The following is a 23427-nucleotide window of genomic DNA, read 5'->3' as shown; positions in this document are numbered from 1 at the left end:
ATTGGCCATCAGCTTGTCATCTAGAATTTGATGAACTCTTGGAGAGCAGAGATAATTTTGTAAATAATGTATCACACAAAATATCTTGAAAGTGCCTGTGTGGAATTCAGCAAGGACCTACTGAAAGTTTAGTTTATTAACCTATTTGGCAATGGGTCAGTACACTTAATTAACTTCTACATGAAAAGAGGTATTCATTTGAAGTAGCCTTTAAATGAGCACCTGCTGTAGGCCCAGACCTCTACTTAGGGACATTTTTAACGTCACATTCCTCTGCCTGAGGGACATTTACTGGTAGCATTTTACACTGGAGTACAGGAATGTTAGAAAGACCAACTCATTGGCATGTATGCTACAGAGGCAGTGCTGTATTCTAGCACTGTCCTTTTCCCAAAAGTATAAGGGAAGGGCTATTACAGAAGAATATAATTCATAATGTCTTGATAATACTCACTCTTCCCTAAAACCCAAGAGTTGGTGTTCAAATATCTTTCTCCATATTTTCTCTTGTTCCCTCTTCAGTTAGGGGATTCTCCACACTTTGCCCTACCATCCACCCCCCTTTTGGAAGTTTTTCAGTGTTGTCTGAAAACAGGAAGTCGACATTGATAAGCTATTTTCTTCAATGATTTCTAAGTCTAATTTACTAGCTCAAACTAAGTACTTTGGCAATGAAAAATAAATAAATAAATAAACTGTTGGGAAACTTCTGTGGAATAAAGCAGCATGAAGAACTTCTAAGTATCCATTCTTGGGTTGTTTGAAAAGTTTCTAACTCTAGCTAAATATTGTGTGAGCTAGAATTATCTGTGGCTGTATGGTTCCTAGATAATGACAGTAAACAAATGAATGCTGGTCTCTATCATACTCTAGCTCTAGACTAAGGTTCAGGGGCCTGAAGTCATTCACACTTTAATATATTGTATTGCATCTTCGTCTTCGTGTGTGTGAGCACTCATTTGGTTGTGTGTATAGAGTCTAGAGGACATCCTCATGAGTAATTTTCCCTCAGATTTCTTTTCCAATAGAGGCCTGACTTCCAACAACTAGTCCAGGCTGATTGGCTGGCAAGCCCTGGAGATCCACCCATATTTCCTTCCCCTGTCCTGGGATCAGGAGTACTAAGCACCATACTGTACTGTATTTTTAAAAATGTGGGTTGAGGGTTAGGACCAGGGTCTTTATACTTGTGTGGCAAGTGCTGCCATAACTTAGCTATCTCTTTAGTCACTGTATCTTTTCTTACAACAGCTATTTTTTATCTTATTGGGAGCCAATGTCATAACGTGTACCCTGGACTCATTAGATTCATTTCAATATTCTGTTTAATATTTTCTTCTTGTTTTTCACTGTAGCTTTTGCCTATCTTTCTCTATCAGGACTAGTTCATCTTTAATAAATTATTAACGCATTCTAGAACCTGCAAACCTCAAAAGCAAAATGTGCCTTTTGCCACGGTCAGTCCCTAATTTCTCCAATCACTGTCCCATTTCTATGCTTTGTTTCACAGCAAAGTCCTTTAACACGTTTATTCTCTGAATTCATTTTCTCACTTCCTGCTGCTCTTTACCTCAGTACTGCGGTTGTCTGAGGCTGCTCTTGTAAAGGTCATTAACTGTCTAGATCTTGCCATATCCAAAGGTCAGGTCTCCAGCTCTCCTGGGATCATTCTGCCAGCAGCCCCTTAGCAGCAGCAGGTGGTAAATTTGTCTCTAACATTTCCTCATTTAGCTTCAAGGACCCCATGGCCTCCTGATTTTATGTTTCTCTGTTTCCTCCATTTTGTTCTCATCCCCATTCTTTCACTCAAAGACTGGAATTGGCAGAGCTCAGAGTTTGACCTTTCTGCCTCATTTCTACCTCTAAGCTCTTCTTTGGTGACTCCATCCAAGCCCAAAGCACCCCAGATACGACATGTGTTTATTATTTAAACCCTTATATTTCTATTTGGGCTCAAGTTCAGTGTCTTGCCTTGACTACTAATAAGCACGAGGGATTTACTAGGTCAGCAATAAAATGATAGTTCAAAAAACTTCCTCTCACCCTCTACATCTCGACAAATACTGAAAAATTCTGCAGGACTTTTAATTTTTCTTGCTTTATATTGTCAATGTGCATGCAGATTTCATCAGTTAATTCATCAAAATATATCACAGTCTGACCACCTCTCAACACCTCTTTTTCTCACATCCTTATCCAAACTTATTATTTCCCACTTGAAAGGTAGAAACATGACCTCTTTAGTCTTCCATAGCAGAGACATTGATGTAGGTTGAAATATTTTCCTCAAGAGCCAAACCTTGTGTGATTATCCACAGTGTCTCAGAGTTGGAGATATGATAAATGAACAAATTAATGCGAAGTCTTCAGTGTAGACCTTAATCCTTGTACGAAGAAGACATTTGAGTGTAGACACAGACATATAAACAGTATTAACCATATGAGAATTCAGGATGAATGAGGGCATTTATAGATGAGTAGGAAGGCCTCAGGAGAGCCAAATCCACTATCTCTTTAATCTTAGTCTACCAGTCTACAGAACAGTTAATAAACAAACTTCCATTACTTAATCCCCAAGTTGGTGTTACATCATCATGGACAACCTAGCAAAAGAATACAATAGCCTTTGTCATGGAAAATCATGTTTATGATCCTGTCAGAGAGTAGAAAGGCATTGGTGCTTCCTCCATCCAGCTATTGGACTTTTGGACAATGGATTATGTGGATGTGGCGAAAGGGGAAGGGTGAAACCCTGCTGTTTGCAAGACGACTTATATACAGGTCTGACTGGCTGTCTCATAGCTAGCTTAATACAGTGTATTTTCTGGCTTTAGTTTCCTCTTTGGTATTTAGTTGTCACACTGCCACATGAAAGGAAAAGATACCCAAGCAGACTTCTCCCAAGTTTGACCAAATTAAAAGTAAATCCATTTCCTGTTCTCAATTTGGTTTAAGACACATGAAAACAATATCATGTGTTTATGAAACTAAGTGCCCGTAACAACACAATTTCCCTCTGCAGTGGCTTTTCAGTACACTCAGCGCAAACAAAACCTCTTCTCCATCCTTTTTTTATAGTCCTGCATGATCTACCTTCTGCTTGCCTCAAGCTTCTTTCAATATTCTTTAGCCAGATTGTGCCATTAATCCTTCCAGATTATTCTCATTTTGAGATTCACATTGTTCTTGGTTTTGTGAATTTTCAAGGACTCCTTGGCCTTCTTTTGAGATCTACTCTTCAGCAGCCATTTATACAGGGTACGCTGGGATTGCCATATCACCACCACCCTCCACTTTATTCTGTCGTATACTTCATTATACTTCTCTTTATTAATGGAGATGTCTCTTTGTTTACTATTTTATCCATTCAAGAAGGAAATAAAGTCTGCAAAAAACAGGAATACTGCCTCTTTTGGTTTATTCCTTCCTCCATTTGTGTAAGACCTTAAATAGTTATGTCTTAACTGTTCCACAGATGCCCTGAACTAAATGTGGCAAATATAGGCATGTGCATGTAATAAATATTAGTTGAATTAATAAATTCCCTTTCACAGAGACCCTTGTTTTTACATAGTTCTTCTCAATCCTGAAAGTTGTTTTACATACTTGCCCTATCACAGTGAACTTGATCCTTGTGCCACGCATTGTGTGAAATACTTTAATCTGATATGTATCCTAGATGGCTGTACTCCAGGAAGAGGTCATACTAGCCTGATTAAAGGACTTGGAAATGGTCTAACTTCCTTTACTCAGTGTGACTGCCTTGGTGACTGGGTTCAAAGGGATATGGATGGCTGCCTTGGGGCCTTTTGTGCTTCTCCATGGCCAACCTGGCATTAACAACTCTGAATACTTCAAGGAGTGATGGCTGATATGGCCACTTTGCTGCTGCTGCTGCTGCTGCTGCTACTGCTACTTCTGCTGTTGTTGCTGCTGCTGCTGCTGCTGATGTTATTGCTTCTCTGGAATTGCTTACTTCCTGACCACCCCCATATGTTCACCTAGATAGACTACCTAGAAGGTGATAGAGTTTACTCTCAGGGTCTTTCCAGTGAAGTATCGATGAGAGCTGAGTCACATTCTAAGGCAGTTATGCTTCATTTTGTGCAAATACCTTAGCAGGCAGTACAGTACAGATGATAGTGTAAGTTTGGGGGCCTTTATTCAACATATTCTCCAACTAGACAGTTAATTTCAAATGAGTATTTTATTCAGCTAAATGTTCCTTCATCCCTATACATTAGGCACAATTATCTCCAATTCTCACATGAAAGAACTGTATGAAATCTCGGGAAAGAGAAGACAGTGATGATGCCAATGCTTCTGCATCCTCCCTAGCTTCCCTCTGACACACACACACACACACACACACACACACACACACACACACACACACAGTGATGTTTGTATCACTGGCAAGCTTTATGCTTGCTACACTGACAATTTTAAAGTCCTTACATTCACCATGATCTGCTCCATCCCTGTGTTTTAACTGCTTTCTCATTTCCCCTCTTGGGAGGGTCGACAGGCCCTTAACTGTGATTTTTGCTAGCAACTTCTCGAAACACAGAACCTTCTAGATTCTACAGAACTTTGTGTCTCCAATATTATGTAACTCACCAATCAAGACGCTCCTTGTTGCAAAGTATATAAACCCAGTTCCCAATCCAGCTACTTTTTGTTTGGTGTAATTAATTAATTAATTTATTTTATATCCCAACTAGATTTTCCCTTCACTCATTTTCTTCCAGCCCCCACCTGCTTTTCCTCTACACCCCCTAATCCTTTCCTCTTTCATTTCTATTCAGAAAAGGGTAGTTGTCCCATGGAGGTCAACAAAACATGGCATATCAAGTTGCACCTTCCCTTACATTAAGGCTGAACAAGACAACCCAAAATGAGGAATATGGTCCCCAAATCCAGAAGAGTCAAATACAACCTCTGCTCCCACTGTTAGGGGTTCCTCAAGAAGACTAAGCTATTCAACTGTCATATTTATGCAGAGGGCCGTGAGCAGTCCCATGTGGGCTCCCTAGTTGTTGGTCCAATCCCTAGTTGAGATCAACTAACCTGAACTCAAGTTAGTTGATTCTGTGGGTTTTCTTGTGATGTCCTTGACTCCTCTGGCTCCTACAATTCTTCCTCCCTCTTTAGCCAGATACCTTGTGCTTGGTCTAATGGTTGGTTGTAGGTCTTTGCCTCTGCTTCCATCAGTTGTTGGATGAAGCATCTCTGATGAGCATTGGGCTAGGCACTAATCTATGAGCACAGCAGAATATTGTTAGGCATCATTACATTCAAATTTCTTTTCTAGTCCTGTTTGGTTCTGTCCAAGGCCATCTAGATTCTGGGTCCTAAAGCTCCAGGCAGTGTCACAGAGGGTGGGGTGGGGCTCACTTTTATGGCATGGGTCTCCGATCAGATTAGCCATTGATTGCCTACTCCCACAAGTTGCATGCCACCCTTACTCCAGAATATCTAACAGATAGAACAGATTGTAGGGCTATGTCACTGGGTTGGCACCCTATTCCTACCACAGGAAGTCTTGCCTGGCCACAGGAGGGCTATGTATCCCCTGTTGCTTGGAGTCTGAGCTGAGGTCATCCTTACAGATTCCTGGGAGTTTTCCTTGTAACAGGTTTCTACCTTATCCCAACCACCGTCCCCTCCCCTTCTATTCATCTCTTTCAGTGTTCTCCTCCTCCATTCCACTCCCACCTGATCCCTCATGTTCCCATCCCCACTTATCCCCAGTCTATCCACAAAATCTCGTCTATTTCCCTTTCCCAGGGAGTTCCAAGAGTTCCTGCCAGAGCCCCCATTGTTATCTAGCCTCTCTCAATGAAAATTAATGCACAACATATCCAAACTTACAGAACATGACGAAAGTGGTGCTAAGTGGAAGGCAGCTCAAACTGCCTTCATAAAGAATTTGGAAAGATCTCATACTAGCAATTTAATAACACACCTGAAGGCTCTAGAAGAAAAAGAAGCAAACTTACCCAAGAGGAGTAGACAGCAGGATATGATCAAACTGAGGGCTGAAATCAATAACAATAGAAACAAAGAGAACAATATGAGGAATCAATGAAACAAAGAGTTGGTTCCTTGAGAAAGTCAACAAGTCAGACAAATGCTTATCCAAATTAAGCAATCCATTTCCTTTTTGTACTCAAGTCCTAGAGCCTTACTTGGTTCATGCATCACTGGATCCATGGGCTAAAATGAAAAAGTTATTCCCAAACCCCACCCCTATTCTCTACTCTTCTTTCCTTCCTTATGTTACTGGTTTAGTGGTTCCATGGTTTGGCAGCTCTTTCAGGATAAAGGAGAAGAGAGTAAGTACCTAAGTCTTTATCTCCCTAGTTTATCATCCTGGAAGAACCTCAGTTGATCAAGGAGAACAATAATACACTCCTAGAAAAGCCAGACATTTAGGTCTCAGTGTCCTTCAGTGCAAGCTGAGGCTGGGACAGATGGGGTATTTAACCCTTTCAACTTCATAAAATAAAAATACAAGAAAAACTGTTGGACATTCATACATGCCCACAGGACACTTAATCCCATGTTTTTGTGACTGCCTTTTTATCTCTATTCCTAGCATGCTGTGTGTTTAAGTTAGGCAAAGGTCTTTGAATCTGATAGTTCTGTTCATTGCTCATTCCAGATGCCTGGCTGGACTAACCTTGTTAACAATCACTATTTCAAAATCAGTAATCAAGACAATTTTGTTCATGAGCTAGGTAGCCTTTTAAAAAAATTTATATGTCCTGTCTTCTGCTAAAATATTATGACAGAATAAAGATCCCAAGCCAGGCCTTCCTTTCTTCCTTTCTTTTTTTCTCCCTTTCTTTCTTTCTTTCTTCCTTTCTTTCTTTCTTCCTTTCTTTCTTCCTTCCTTCCTTCCTTTCTTCCTCTTTCATTTTTTTGTTCATTTATCTATTTAAACTAGGCCTTCTCTGTGTATTCTTGGTTGGCCTTGAAGTCACCATGTGGACCAAGATGAAATCAGATTCTTAGAGATCTGCCTGCCTCTGCCTCCTGAGTGCTGGTCAAAACACCCTGCCTAGCCCAAATCTGATGTTCACTATCAGTTACACGATAAATTATGCTGGGTCTGTTAGCAGAGCTCGGCTTCCTGAGGTATTCTCTGGCCCTGCCTGCCAGACCAGACTCCCAGAATTCTCTTCCTCTACTGCCACACTGTTTTCTTCTATCCAGTGTGTCTGTTCTTGTTTTCCTGGAACAGATGATTAGAGAAAAAAAAAAAAAAAAAAAAAAAAAAAAAAAAAAGAGGCAAAAACGAAATGGTGAAAACAGAGAGTAAAACAAAACCCTCTGAATATTCTGTGTTCTTTATCGTTCTAGGGTATTTTTTAAAATTGTGGGTTTTTTGAGATTATAATGTATATCTGTTTTCCTTTCCCTCCTTCCAAACTTCTTTGTACCTTCTTTCCTCCCTCACTTAAGCATATGATGTTGCTTCTTTGAATACAGGTTTAGGGTTGACTATTTGGTATTAAACAAACAAACCAACCATGTGCTTTTCCCTGGGAAAGATTGTTTTCTCAGATTTCAGCATCCTTAGTTGCTTATAGTTCTCTGTGTAGGACTGAGGTCTCCTGAGTCCATTTTACAATGGTTGTTAGTGCACCTTGGGAGAAGGAAAGATACACAGGTAGGCAGTCATGCTTAAGGCATTTTTTTTCTTTTGTATGTGTGTAACTGAGTCCATTGGACATCTATCATTTCTATCATATTATTATTGACCTTGTACAGAGGAGGAACTTGAGACAAATGGACTTCTTACCAACCTACATTGTGCCATGATAGGCCACTCTGTCACTATTAACCTTCATCCTAAGCCATTTCCATAACAGAAAGTTTAGAAGATGTTTTAATGATAATATGAAAATGTTACTCACCATGTAACACCCAGCTAGTGAGGTAAGCATTCTTACTTAAGACTAAAAAAGAGAATTAAAATTGAAATCTATCAATCTGCCTACCTGTGTATCTTTCCTTCTCCCAAGGTGCATTTCTTTTCAATCTCCATCTTTCACCTTTTTCTAGTCAGCCTGCTCTGTAGTAGTCAGCTTATTGCACACATGGGTGTGTTAGTGCAAGGGCGTATCCTGGTGACATGGAGGTTATTCCAGATATAGGTGAAGGATGGCTGATGTTGCCTTTATCTGGAGGTGAAGTATCCAGTGGTTCTCAGAAAGTATATCATGCTTCTAATATGACTCCTGTCAGAGATGATGCCTGCAAGCCTCAGCCTGTCCAGGTTGGTGTATAGGTAGCATCTTGCCTCTTATAATTATAGGCATTTGGTCAATTGTGGGTTTCTTAGTGTCCTAAGCAGAAACCTAGAGCTTTCTTGAGATGTGGATGGAAATACACCTCTAGAGTCATCAAAGTCTTGTGTATAAAACAGAGACAATAGAAAGGATATACTAGAGTTCACCATGATTATAGAATCCCAAGGAAATAAAGAAACCCACAGTCCACATACTTAATTAGTGACACTGCTGAGCTAATACTAAGTTCTTTTCTAGTTCACATTCTCCAGCCTTAACCATGTACAAAGCATATCAGCAGGATGGCAAAACAACGGCACACAGGAAGAGTTCAGGCTGCTGAACTTGTTACATATTCTTTATAACCACTAAAACTATGCTCCAGTTTTCCCATAGCATGGGAAACCTGCTTGGCAACAAAAGGGTTGGGGAAACTGGTCATTTGTGCTACTATTGTTCCTCTAAGACACATTTGGATATTTGTACATATTGGTTCCCTTGCTCTGAACAATGTGAGCTATTTTTTCGGGAGTGGCTTGGTTGACCCTGCAGTCAGCTATTTCCTGACTCTCAAAACCACTAGGCCTGGGCCATTCAGTCAAACCCCAGGTGGCCCTCAACAGAAGGACCAATGCCTGCCTACTTAGATTCATGTCCTTCCAAGTGGGAATTGTGAATTTTCAGGCGCCAAGAACTAAGGAAGAGGAGAACAAAGTCTTTCTTCCTGCCTAGTGTGTTTTCCATAAGGCAGCAGTCACAGTCTGCCCCTGTAGGAGAATGTACTGCCATGGGTGGCTGTCCACTGCATTTCAGAGGAGGGTGGGACTGTAGTAGATGGCAGGTACACAAACAATTTGAAGAGGTGTAATCTGCCTTTGGCTTGTTTCCAGGAAAGATGTACATTTTGCTCCAAATCTGAAACCAACCATATGCTGGGTATGGCCATACTGGCCATGAGCAAAATCTCTGAAAGTTAAGCAACAAAAGGAAAAAGAGAGACTTGGCAAGGTTTTGAACAAAGTTAGCACAATACCAAGGTTTCAGTATTGCAAAGATGATTAAAGAGAAAAACAAGGGAGGGCTCTCATTTCCTCTACCTAAGAGAACACTGACAACAGGAAAGGCAAGATTGATGCACCTCAAACCAGGAGACACAGCCTGAGATGACGATGACTGGCTTGGCATAACATCCTGGAGGGACAGGAAAAGAAAGGTGAGCATAGGGCTCAGAATGACTAAAGAGATTAGGAACGTTTCCAGGGCCATTATGGAAGTTTGAGGAGAAGCAGGAAGGGATGCTAAGGAGGTTTTTTTTTTTTTTTTTTTTTTGGCAATTTGCATTAAGGAAATGTTTGAAGCACACATGCCTATCAACGATCCTCAGAAAGCAGGTGCAGTGTTTCTCCATCACAGGTCATTGAGGTCAAGTCTAGATTTCTTCGTGTAACTCACAGATTCTTCGTCAAAACCACTGCAATGCTTGTTAACGGCAGTCCGTGAATCTGGTTCCACTCCTGAGTCAGAATCTCTGGATGAATCCAGGAATCTACCTTATCATAAATTTCCTGTGTGATTCTCATCCACAATGTAATTGGAGCATCATTCTTTAAAGTGTTGATTACACCAAGAATGTACAGAATAAACATAATGTGCACACATCCCTCTGGCTTCTGCTTGGAGAAGATAATACACTGTCATTCCACAGGAAGCTGGATCTCTGGAGTTACAGAGGCTCCAGAGGACAGTGTGTATGCAGCCTATTGGCTGGGCGATGGACGGGGGGGGGGGAGGGGGGAGGGTTAGTCTACTTATACTTAAGAAAGCTATGGCTTCCATTGAAAAGTTTGCCATTTAAATATAAGGTACGTGCTTAAATTTGCATGGCAGATAGCATGTTTCTTTATGTACAGGAAATAGCCACATAAACCAATAAGTCTTTAGGGAATCAGGCAAACATAGGTTCAGGTGCTACAAAGCCCTAAGCCCATTGCCTTCTAGTTTCCTGGCTTGACAATCTGTCAGTTTTGTAAGTTGAGTGTGAATAAATATGCTAACGGAAATTCATTACTAACTATAGAACAACACCTCTAAATAAAAGTAGATTAATCTAGATGTACAAACACTACAGGATTCACTCTCTGCCTCGTTTAGCTAGTCCTGTCATTCACATTTTTTTTTTTTTTTGGCTGTTATGATAAATTAGCGTGAAGTGAGTGGCTATAAACCACACAGATTTATTATCTGAGATTTATTGGCCAATGATCCCTCAGAGACTCTCAGAGATGAGTAAAAGTGTCTGCAGGCCTTTGGAAAGAACTTGATTTCTTGTGATTTTGGCTTTTAGAGAAGATATCCATTCCTCAGCCTTCATCCATTTTTCTCATTCTCTATAAAAAAGAGCCTCACATGAATCTGGCTCTCTTATAACCCATCTCTCTCTGACCACAATTGGGATATAGTCTCTTGTTTTAAGGATTATACCTTGTCCATCTGAAAAGTTCAGGCTTATCAAGATCCCAATTTTCATCTTCAAAGCTTCTGTTAGCTTAGGTGTGGGCATGTGTGTGTATATGTGTGAGTGTGTGTGTGTGTGTGTGTATTCATGGTGGTGTTGATGTTGTTATGATTCTCCCAATTACACTTCCTAATTTATTTAGAAGTTAGATTTGAAACTGATTCTCCACTTAGGCATTACTGCGGGCAAACACTCCATTCTTCTCTACCTTCTGCCCATGTCCTCACTACTAAAACCATCACCTAGCCTGTTGCTTTAGAATCTACCTATATGTGAACAAGCAAGTGCTGATGGAAAAACAAAAAAAACTCACTGAAAACAATGCAAGAGTATATAATAAAACATATGGCATAGCAAATATTCTTATAAAGCACATGCAATTGTCAAATGCTATTGCTGAACTTATTAACTAATGGGGAAAGGATAGTAGCTGTAAGCCAGGCATTTATTTTATTGAGAAACAGTTACAGAGTTTGGGGAGATGGTTTAGTGGGTAAACATGTACACTGTATGAATGTGAGGACCTGAATTTGAACCAGCAGAATCCACGTAGAAGCTGGAGGCAGAGCATGAACATCCTCCATCCCAGGGCTCCTACAAGGAGTTGAGAAATGGGAGGCTGCAGAATCCCTGGCAGCTCGTGGGCCAGCTGGTTTAGTGTGCACAGCTGAAAAGCAACAGAGGTGCCTTTTCTCAAAGAGGCAGGCAAGAACCACCACACATCTCGTAGCACACACAAGTACCCCTCCACACAAACACAAACAAGCAAGAACAAACCCTCCCACTACATTTACACAGAGCTAACTCCGTTCCAATCCCTATCTTAGGTAATACAGATGTCCACCAAATCTGTAATATTTGTACTGTTACTCTTTCTCTAAAGATAAGAGATGAGGCCCAAGAACCTTATAGCATCCATATTCACCACAGGGAGATTAATGTACGGATGCTCAGTCTTATCTCAACCACCTTGCTCTCCTTGAGCAGGTTTTACAAACAGCATCTGATGACAAATTGAATAGTATTGAGTGACTACTGAGTCATACAGTAACATTTAGAAATGTCTACATGGGAGAAATAGTCTTCTCCAAGGGTAAGTACACAAACTAGTTGTCCAATACCCAAAGTTCAGCTCCAAGAAAGTGTGTATAAGAGTGGCACTGTTCAAAATAAGCAGGTTATATTTGGGAAAAACATATGCTTATATATGTGTGCACCATGCACATCCATGTAGCAATAATTGAAAGAGAGGCCATGAATTTGAAAGACAGCAAGGAGAGGTGAATGGGAGTCTGTAGGGAAGAAAGGGAGGAAGGTGATGTAATTGTATCATAATTTCAAAACTAAAAGAAAAAAATGAACTCACGTAAATCATTATTTCTTGTGGCACTTTAAAATTTATTACCATTTCTATTCTTCAATAAATGTTTAGTTAATTCAAAGGTCAGAACATTATTGAATGTATATTGATAGCTAATAACTATCAAAATGTTCATATTGGCACTTAATTCTGTATGTGTCAAATATTATCATTAATGAGAGTTTTTTTTTTTAATTGTTTGATTGCTTTTAGGTTTGTTTTTGCTTTTGTGTATGTGTGAATCTGCCTGTGTCCCCACAGAGGTCAAAAGGGAGCACTCGATTCCCTGGAGCTGGAAATACAAGTAGTCTTGAGCTGCCTGACAGGGGTTCAAGGAACAACAGGCAGGTCTCCTGGGAGACCAGGGGATACTCTTAACTACTGAACCATCTCAACTCCTCAGTGAGTTGTTTTTTTAAATTAACACATAATAATTGAAAATAAATTATATTCATAAAAACTGCATAGAAAGAGAAATATGAGTGAAAGAAATAATAGGTCTTGCTTAAGCTAAACACTTAACTTAGTTTTTGTTTAGGATAGTATACTGTAATTAGGTGAGATTCAGTAAATCTGTTCTAAAATTAAGGCAGGGCTGTGAGAGTCTCTGCCATGATCCAAAGCTACCATTGCAGACATTTGCAGACCCTGAGGCCCCAGATAGCTATGGCTGCAGTAAAAACAGAGGCTCCAAGAGTCTCCTTCATTCAGGCTGAGGTTGTTTGGGTAGACAGTTAAAGCCCAAACCCAATATTAACCCAGCCATTGCTCCCAGAATAGCACAGTAGAACTTTAGTAGAGAGCTCTACCTTCCCAGTACTTTCCATTTAAATGCAGTATATATCACCAGTGCTAATTAATGTCTCTGGTTACTGTACTGTAAGCATTTAAGGAAGAAACTAAAGACTGCATTTGGAATAGATATTCTGAGTTAAATATACACACTAAAGTGGTATGCTCATTGGAAAGAAATGGATGGAAAATTGTAAAGACAAAATGCCCCTGGATCATTGCCATCCCTAGAATCCTCTGCATAGTAAATACACTGATATTCACTCAGTGAATAAGAAGAGTGAGCATCCAAAAAACAAAAACAAAAAAAGCCATGTGATGGTGACACACACCTTTAATCCCAACACCCAGGAGGCAGAGGCAGGTGTATCTCTGTGAGTTCAAGGCCACCCTGGTCTGCAAAGCTACACAAAGCAGCCCTGACTCAAAAAAACAAAAAACAAAACAAACAAACAAGAAAGTATCACCTCTCCATTGTTCATTATCTGCTACCTGCTTCTCCAAAGCCATCTCTATGCAGTCTATTCTTCTTGGATCTTGCCATATTCTCCCAAGTTGATTGCATCTAATGGGATGTGGTAATGGCATGTACCCTAAGAAAACTGAGCAAAAACAAACCAAAAAAAAAAAAAATAGAGAGAGAAAACTATGCAGTAGTGACTAGTCAGTAGTTCACTCTCTGCCCAATGTCATTTTGGAAATAGCCTCTCCCTCTGACAGCCTCTCCTCACTGTCATTAGCCTCCAGGATCAGGTGTGGGATAAGGCACATATTTTGCTGTAATCTTATTCCAGAAATAGATGGTAGAGCAGAGCACAGATTAACTTGTGAGTCATGGCACCACAGGTCACATAACTGTGGGTGTTGTAAACTTTGGGTATAGTGAAAACGAATTCAAAATCATATATGTGATGAAATCAAAGCATCTCCAGCAGGACTTAACCCCCTTGACTCTCAATGTCACTGTAACCTCGTTCTGAACACTGAACATGCGTATTTTTGTATTATACATTCTGTTACATATTATATTATTACATGTTTGTGTTCTCATAGAAATGTAATAGTATAGTTATAGAAAACAGGGCTATTTAAGCTGTTCATCTGAGTTTCATAAAATGTCTTTAAGTGAACCGTGATCTGGAATTAGGACAGAATGTGCAGATTTCTGAGATAGCCCTAAATATATTTCTTCACCTTGTACTACATATCTGTGGAAAGTGTCATCCTCAAAATTGCTAACTATAAAATCAAAGTATCAATTAACTCTATATCCTGCAGTATCGCATATTCAGCCAGAATTTAATTCTCCTTATATAAAAATAAATATGCATATACAATTCATTAGCATGAAAATTTCTTTCATCTTTAATAGCTAATAAAATATATGTATACTAAAAAAAACTGTTCATGAATAAATTCCATGTAATTTATGATCAGCAAATGTTGATTTACACATTTATTTTATGTAGGTACCCACCTCAGCCCATGCAAATTTCTCAAGTTTTCAAAAGGGGTCATGGATAGAGAAAGCCTAAGAAGCCCTAGAGAACAAGGGGCAATAGTTCCCCTTTCATAGAGTTTGACTTCCAGTAGGAGACAAATATTTATGCAAATAAACCCTAAAATGTGACTGATGGTGACTAATGTTACTAACAAAAGCACAGCTTGGAAAGGGGCCACAGTAGCTGTGTCTATTTTCAAAACCTGCAAACGACATTCGAGAAAACACGATATAGCTGAAGAAACAGCCTTGAAAGTATGGAAGAACAGCCATCCTAGCAGAAGCAGAGCAGGGGATACAAATGAAAGCCAAAGACGATGGCATCCATGGTATTTCCATAGAACAGCAAAAAAGGCAGAAGATGATGAGGAGAGTTCATATAAACATTTAGGTATCACCTTAAGGATTTCGCTTTCTTCCTGAGAGGTCTGTGACACATTTGTGCTGTGAGCAGCGGGACTTCATTTATCTTTTTTAATGACAGTCACCTTTGCTTCTGTGTCCAAAGCATTCGTAGTTTGTGAAATAAAACCATTAATTAGGTCTTATAGCAATAATCTGAAGACAGATGAGGATGGCTTGGGAAATGGGGAGGAAGCATTGTGATATGGGTGTGTAAAGTAGAGGGACCGGGTTTTTTGCTAGCTCCATGATTCCCTCAGTCAAGATATGTCTTTTCCTGCTCTTCCTCCCTGTCCTTCCCCAATCTGGACGATCCCATTCCCTCATGCTCTCCTCCCCATCCCCTTTTCCCTTCCCCTAAGTCCCTAGGCATTAGCGGAGAGGGTGCCTAAACTGGCCTTCCCCTGTAATCAGACTGATGACTACCTGAATTATCATAGAAACATCATCCAGTAACTGATGGAAACAGATATAAAGATCCACAGCTAAACCCTGGGCCGAGCTCCCACAGTCCAAAGAGAGGGAAGAGTGAAAATATAAGCAAGGACCATTTTGTAGATACCTACAGAAACAGCTGACCTGAGCTAGTGGGAGCTCATTGACTCCAGTCTTATAGCAGGGTGAACTGCATAGGAACAAGCTAGGCCCTCTGAATGTGACAGTTGTGTATGACTTAGTGATCCCAAGTTCCATTTCTCACACACACCCTTAGGCAGGAAGGTGTCTCATTGACACCAGGGTGTAGTCTTTGGGCCACAAGAGGAAAGGAGTGACTAACTCTACCACCAGTGCTGGCCTATACCCTGCCCTTGAAGAAGGAATCTTCCCGGAGTGGTACAGTTCCCACACTCCTTCAGAAAATGCTGTATCCACCAGTAAGAAGTACTGAACTGTTTCACTAAGAGTTTGTGGAATGCCTATACTCTTATAAGATGTAATTTGGCCTTATCTATTCCACAATCATATTCCATGTTTCATCATGCTTTGTCTGGATGTGAACTGCAACCTTTGATTCATTCTGGGGCAATGGCAAAAGTGTCTTTGGGACCAAAAATGGAACATTACTAGGATGAGGGTGGTGATTAACAGTATGATGTAGGAGTATCAGTGAAGTTTACAGAGACTCCGTTTCTCTTTTCCTATGAGCACTGCTTACCTTTTGGCAATGCATAGGGTGTTCAGGAGTGTTAGACAAGATAATACAAGCACTAACTCATAAGTAACATTATTATACTGTCAATGGCACTCTAGGATGAATACAAAGAACTTTCACCTTAAAACACCACCAAGAGAGTATTACTCATCATCACACACTACTGGAAGAGGTGATCAGAAAAAAGGAAATGAGAGTGAAAGATCAAGCATAAATTCTTGGCTCATCTCCAAGGATTGCACATTGGATGCGATACTATAGCTACATTAGATACATTATCAAAGGACAGTGGCCAACATCCTATAGAGTTTGCATGTGAGAGCATGTAACATTTGACAACGGTTTAAATAGGAAACCTAGAGCAGACAAAACATGAGAGTCACACAGAACACCACAAAATGTCACCAAGAGGCTAGGGAGCAAGAAGTGGGTTCATTAGGGAAAAGACAAAGAAAAATGACTTCAGCTCAGCACTCCAAAGGTATTTTCTAATTTATGTCCCTCCTCAAATGCAATGAAGCCGCTTAGCTCGTTTCCCCAGTGCTGATGAGTCATGCATCTGTGCCATGAAGGCATAGGCAACGCTTTACTCAGCAAAGTAATCATGAGTGGCTGAACACACATCAAAAGTGGGTATGAATCATCTCTCATCATTGACTTACATTAATCTGCTGAGAAGGCTCTAAATAATTCAGTGGTAATTTTTCTGAGACCGAGTTCAGTGAGCCAAGTACTTTGTCCAATGTTAATGTCTACTCATCTTGTCTGCTCGAGAACGTAACCAGAGATCTGTTCATTTTTTCCCCTATATCATCAATTTCCTCTTTCGTTCTGGGTACATTGGATTAAAATAACGCATAAAACCTTTTCTACATTAAATAACCCTTACTGGAGCTTAACCTCCAGTTATTATTCCATTTATTTGTCACGCCTTATAGGGCAATAAAATTTTCCAAAGGATAATCTACTTTCATATTCTTTAAATTCCTTCCATCAGATCCTCTTCTATGTACCATTTAGTACATAATCCTCAGCCATTCTGCCTTAGCCTATTAGCAACTGATCTTAACAACAGATCTCCCCTTTTTTTCTGGGTAACTTTCCTTATTTCATATCCAGAATACTTCATTCTAACTTTCCTTCCAAGAAGCCTTTATGTTGACTTAGTGTGTCATTTAGGAAGTTAGTCGGACTTGTATCCAAGTACTGGGAGCTATCAGGTCTATGCTGATTGGTGGGGACAGTGGATCTCACAGCCACCTGCAGTGCAGTGTTGATGTTAGCATAAACAGTGTCTCTGTCTAGTTACATAACTAGGCAAAGTAGTGATGCTGCTTTGGCAACCACAGTGGTAGTCTTTACCCCAGAGAAATGAAGGTGGCTTAATATTCACAATCCCACTCTTTGTCCATCATTCAGTGTTTACTTGTCCTTTACTGAGATGGCAAACATACACAAGAATTCCCACCTTATCTACACCCAAAGTCTCCAGGCTTCATCTTCCAATATCTCTTTCCTTGATCCTTGCTCCGACTTCCAGGTTGTACTTGCAAATTTTATATCAACTTGACAAGCTAGAACCATCAGAAAGGAGGGAGAATCAATTGAGAAGATGTCTCTATATGATTAAGGTGTCGGCAAACCTGTACAGTATTTTCTTAACTAGTGACTGATAGGGGAGGGCTCAGCCCATCATGGGGAGGGCTCGGTCCGTCATGGGTAGTGCTATCATTGTGCTGATGGTCCTGGGACTTGTAAGAAAACAGGTTGAGCAAGCCATGAGGAACAAGCCAGTAAGTAGCAATCCTCTGCATCAGCTCCTGCTTCCGGGTTCCTGCTCTACTTCAGTTCCTGTCCTGACTTCCTTCAGCAATAAACTTTCATGTAGAAGAGTAACTGAATAAAGCATTTCCTCCCAAATTATCTTCGGTCATGGTGTTCCGTCACAGGAGTAGTAACACTAGCTAAGACACAGGTTTAATTGGGTTCCAATTTTCTGTAAGCTTCTTAGCATTCTTGGATTTCTGTTGTGATAAAATACTTGGGAAAATGCAAATTAGGGAAGGAAAGGGTTTACTTCAGTTTATAAGTCACAGTCTACCCCATGTGGAAATAGCCTGAAACTCTATGTCCAAGAATCTGGTCTTTGTAGTTAACTGCACTCATGTGTACATAAATTCATATATATACACATAAGCATATACATAATTAAAATATGTAGCACTGTCAAATAGATGGAAGTATGAAAACATGGCATAGTTTTACTCTACCTATACAGAGGATAGCATACATTATTATTGGTTTACCATGACTTAGATAATCAATTTCTCAGTTTGTTTTTTTGTGAATCTCACTGAAAGAATTCAATGATTTTTTTTTCCTCTGGAAATTAATTAAGTTCATGTTTATATTTATGTCAATCATTAAAGTCTGTGATTGTTCAAATGTACACACTTCTTTATTTGAAAATGGGAAAACTATGTACAGTTATACCGCATAGTTCCTAATAATGGCAAAGCCTGCGGCAGTTGGAGAGAAATGTGTGTCTGAGGGAAGGTATTAATAAATTCAATTCATATATAACATAATTATTTATGTATTTGTCTGGGGGCACATGCCATGGTCTTTATGTGGATATCAGGAGACAACCTGAAGAAGCCAACTGTAACTTGGTTTGGTTCCTGAGATTGAGCTCAGTTTGTTAGACTCAGTTGAAAGAACATCTGCCCACTCAGCTACCTCACTGGATCTACATGTGAATTTTAGAAAGAGGATTCCTCTGAATAGCAGAAATACAGCTTTACGAACTCACCTCTCTTCCTACAAGATGCAGTCAGATTAATGAAGAAACAGAAACCCACATATCTCTGAGGTAGATGTTATAGATTCCTCAAGTTCTGCTCTTTAGAGCCTGTGGGCACAAGAGGAAAAGTTTATAGGAAATGAGGACACATAGCATTTCTATAAGTAAATGCTTAAAAGAAAAAGAAAATGTTGAAACTTTTTGATATAGGCCAAGTACAAACTTCAAGAATAATTAGAACTCTATGTTATATCAGCAAAGCCAGGGCACTGACAAACTGAAAATTCTCCTAAGTGTAAGTTCATTTGTGCACCCATTGTTCCCATGGTTTATTCACAGAAAGCTAGAGCAGCAGCATCTGCAGGAATTAGATTACTGAGTAGTCCGGAGGTTTCCTCCACAGGGCTGGCTCTGACACTGTTCCCCACAACATAAGAGGGCTTCTCATATTGCAGGATGTTGTCTTTCTGTGGCCTCACCAACAAAAAACAATGGTGACAATAAATGTCATTCCCTGTATCAGGTCTATCGAAGTCTCTTTCCTCGGCGCTTCACATGAGGAGAGACGGTTCAGAGAACAGTATCTCATTCTGTCCAGTGTTTGCGCTGTGTCCTCATTCTCATCAAGAGGTGTCCTTTCCACTGCTGCGTGTTTCTAATTACATCCCCAGTGAAAGCCATTCACGTCTCCAGAACCCACTGTTTGAATTGTAAGGAAATTGGACTCCAAGTGTTCCAATCTCTTCAATTAGCATATGCAAAAAGTGAGGAAGGGAGAAAGGGTGGCTATGGAATAATCCAGATGCCTAGGAAAAGTCATAAGTAGTTTTACCAACAGATACACCAGAGAAGCCAGTTTGCCACAGTGTGTTCAAGTTGAATATGAATTAAGAATTGTGAAAGGTTTTCAAGATGATTGTGCCTAGAAGGGGACATGCTGGGTTATAATAACATGAGTGTGCCTTGTATGTGGGAATATTTTTAATGGGGATGAGTTTAGTTGATTCAGGCTTTATTATATAAGAAGAGGAACAAACTGAAATAGTATTCTTTACTACTGAGGCACATGTTTAGTAACTTCATGTAAGCAATGGTCATTGCTGTGCTTTTTGCATATCCTGGTTACATCTGCTCTGTTACTTTGTATATTCCTGTTCCTAGCCATGTTATAGTTTCATTTTTCAGTGATGCAAACTGTGGTTCAGATGCCAGGCATCCTGGTGGAATTCTTTAATCCCAGTTCTTGGGAGGTAGAAACAGATGGATGGATCCCTGTGAATTTGAGGCCAGCCTGGTCTACACAGTGAGTTCTAGGATAGCCAGAGATACATAGTAAGACTCTGTCTCAAAAACAAACCAAATAAACAAAAACCTACAACAACCCCCTTGGGGTTCAGATCAGTTTCATAGCTGTATAAAACTCAAACATTCTGAGTAGAGTTGGGCTCAACAAACATAGTCCATCCTTTCTATGTTCTACTCTCTATGACACCTGGTGGAGAGCCACAGATAAACAAGGAAAACCCTTGTTTCCCAGGCCCAGTTCACCCAGTCAGAACACTTTGCAGTGGATATTTGAGCAGTAGATTGGAAAGCTTCCATTGAGTAATGGGGCTGAGAAAGTGGGGCTGTGGTCTAGACTGGTTGCCGGGGGGAAGCACTGTTAGCAAAGTTTCCCAGAGGACTCCTGCATTTGTGTGGACTTGGAGAGAGAGTGGGAATTAAGCAGAGGAAGGAAGAAGGAGGTTAGCGGGCAACTGTGGCAAGCAAGACATGAGAACTCAGTATATGCAAAGAGCCAGGAGCCAGGCACAAAGCTCCTTTGTGGGGCTACAGCTTCCCTGGCCAAGAAAGGAGAGAGCCAAGCTTCAGGAGGTGGGTTAGAGACGATCCCTATTTCCTCCATGAACATAGGATAAGCAGCCTTCTCTCCAAGAAAGGAGACTGCAGTACAGTTGAATTGAGGGGCAAGTTTGTAGGGCCAGTGAGTCACCATTATAGACTGAGGTCTAGCAGAACATAAAGGGGATGAGAAAAGCAGGTGAGGAGCACATCCTTGTCAGAGGGATGCTGTGTCTGTTCTAAAATTGTCCTTCTCCTTCTGTTGTCCCTTATGTTGACACTTTGCCTGCCTACCTTGGAACAATTGTTGAGCATGCCATCTGTCTACATGCTCAGATGCCTTCAAATCAGGGTTCAAATCTTGGCGCTGCCACTTTCTGAATGTGTGACTCATGGGTCACCTAGCTGGGACCTCACTTTCCTCATGTGAAAAGTGGGAAGATTCTCTCAAGGGCCATGGGGGACCAAATTTAAAATGTGAACTCCAGATGAAAATTCTAATGGGGAAAATACATGTAATTTGTTATTGTTATTATAATCTGGAAGTCATAGTTAATATAATGGTATAGCTTGGAGTTTCTAAAATTTTTTTTGGCTTCCTTTGTGTAGCTAGGAGAAGGGAGAAAAACATTCTGCTATTTGCATTTAAATACAAGTCTAAATCCCTCCCAAAAGCAGTAATAGCCACCCCAAATGAATTATACATTTTCTAATTTTAAAAGGCTGTTTTATGGAAATGAGGTTATTTGTGCTGCATGGTATGTTCTTGTTGTAACAGTGCAAATGCCAAAGGGTGTGATTTATCCAGACTACAACACCAATGGGAGAGAGTGCAAGGACCTCATTTGCATCCCATTTTAAACACTCTGTAAATATATTACCTGCAGCCCCTCCCCCCATGAGGATAGAGAAGCAGCCTCCTTGTGGGCATCTCATCCTTTTCATCTCAGTGGCAATGCTTTGTTTGGGTTATCCAACACAGAGTGTGTGCAAAACTCCAAAGAAATGCAGTCCAACGAGAGCTTATTTGTATAGGTAGCCTTGAACAGTTTTGTGAGTGTGAGTCTTACACCATGTTTACAGTCACTGAAAATCCGAGCATGTAAATCCAGTTGATAGGGTCAATGCAACGCTTTCTTGAAGAATGTTCTTTCATACAAGTTGCCATGTTGGGTTTCGGAGTCAATGACAGGAACCTTCTGTTTCTCCATTATAGGCAGCAATGGCTGTCATTCTGCTAACACAGTGACTTTGAGGCCAGAAATGAAATGCCTACAATGTCCACACTAACTCTTTGGCCTCTAGTCACATAATCTATGCATATGTGGGTTGGAAAAGAGACTGGGGAAGGAATAGTGCTGAAAGGGAAAGAGTTCCTGAAATCTTTCTCATTATTCATGGAGGAATAATGAAATAATGCCCTTTCAGATGTAAAATAATTCCCTGGGAAGAAGAAAAGCCTACCCCCAAAAAAACCAAAAAATACAAAATGCTAATGATTTTTCCCACGAAATATAAATAAGCAAAGCTCTTTTTTATTTTCTTTAAAACAAAATCAAGGGAAAGAGTGGGAAAAACAAAAAGAGCTACATCTGGGAACTAACTTAAAACGTATTTTGTGTGACTTGTAGTGATACCCTCTCATGGGCTTTTCCATGTTTTAAATAATAAAATTAGAAGTCTGTGCTGGTGACATTTGAGACACAGCAGCAGAAGTTTCTCTGTTGGAAAGGAATCCTAATGAGTAAAGGAAAAAGAACATATACTTCGTCAGGAGACTGTATTTCATAAATTTTATAATTAAATTTTTAGGTCAACCAAGGGGAACAAAATATATAATGACCGTAACAATTGACATTCTCAGCCCCTTTGACACAATAATAACATCTAACGTAGAGTCATAGAGCAGTGGGAGGAAGCTAACATGTGGCTCCAAGTTCACAGACCAACTACGCATCTTCACACTTTGAAACTAAGAGGTCTTGCAAAGAAATGGGTGTCTGGGTATATGGATCAAAAGTATGCAAGGATATTGGGGCTGCCTCTGGATCTCAATGTAAAATCTAAGACTAAGAGATTGTAACCACATTACCACAGTTAAGCTGTCTTCTGAAAGGGACAGTCACTTTTCATTGCTTTGTCAAAACACCATGATCAAGGCAACTTATAGAAGGAAGGGTTTATTTGGGTTTAAGGTTTTAGAAGGGCAAGAGCCCATCACATCACAGTGAGGAAATTGGGTAGCAGAGAGAGAAGGCAAGAGGAATAGCTGACAGCTCGCACTTCAAATGAAAAGCAGGAAACATTTGAAACTGGGAATGGGGCAGAGCTATAGAACCTCAAAACCAACTCCTGATGACATATTTTCTCCTCCAAGACCACACTTCTCAAACCCATCCGAACCACATCAACAACTAAGAAACAAGCATTCGAACATCTATACCTATGAGGGACATTCTCACCCAGAGCCCTACAGACAGTTGTAGGTCACATCCTGGTTAGTTTGTTTCATGGGATCTTCACGTACAGATTTAAGTAGTGAACAAAGAAGTGAAGTCTTAGGTGCTTCTGAAGAGAAGGAATCCCTGGTCAATTTGCAGGGAGAACAGAAGACACAGTATTCCTGGTCTGGTCTTGAGTGGAAGATAGACACACCCTACTACCACTTCACCATTGAGAATAGCTAGTAATGGAGTGGTGGGTTTAAAGACTATGGTTATCCTTCCTAGTAGCCCCAAATCAGCAGAGTGGTCCCGATT

The sequence above is a fragment of the Phodopus roborovskii genome, unplaced genomic scaffold (genome assembly GCF_943737965.1).
Source record: "Phodopus roborovskii unplaced genomic scaffold, PHOROB, whole genome shotgun sequence".
Taxonomy (NCBI): domain Eukaryota; kingdom Metazoa; phylum Chordata; class Mammalia; order Rodentia; family Cricetidae; genus Phodopus; species Phodopus roborovskii.
The sequence above is the reverse complement of the archived record's forward strand: the minus strand, read 5'-3'. Positions refer to the sequence as shown.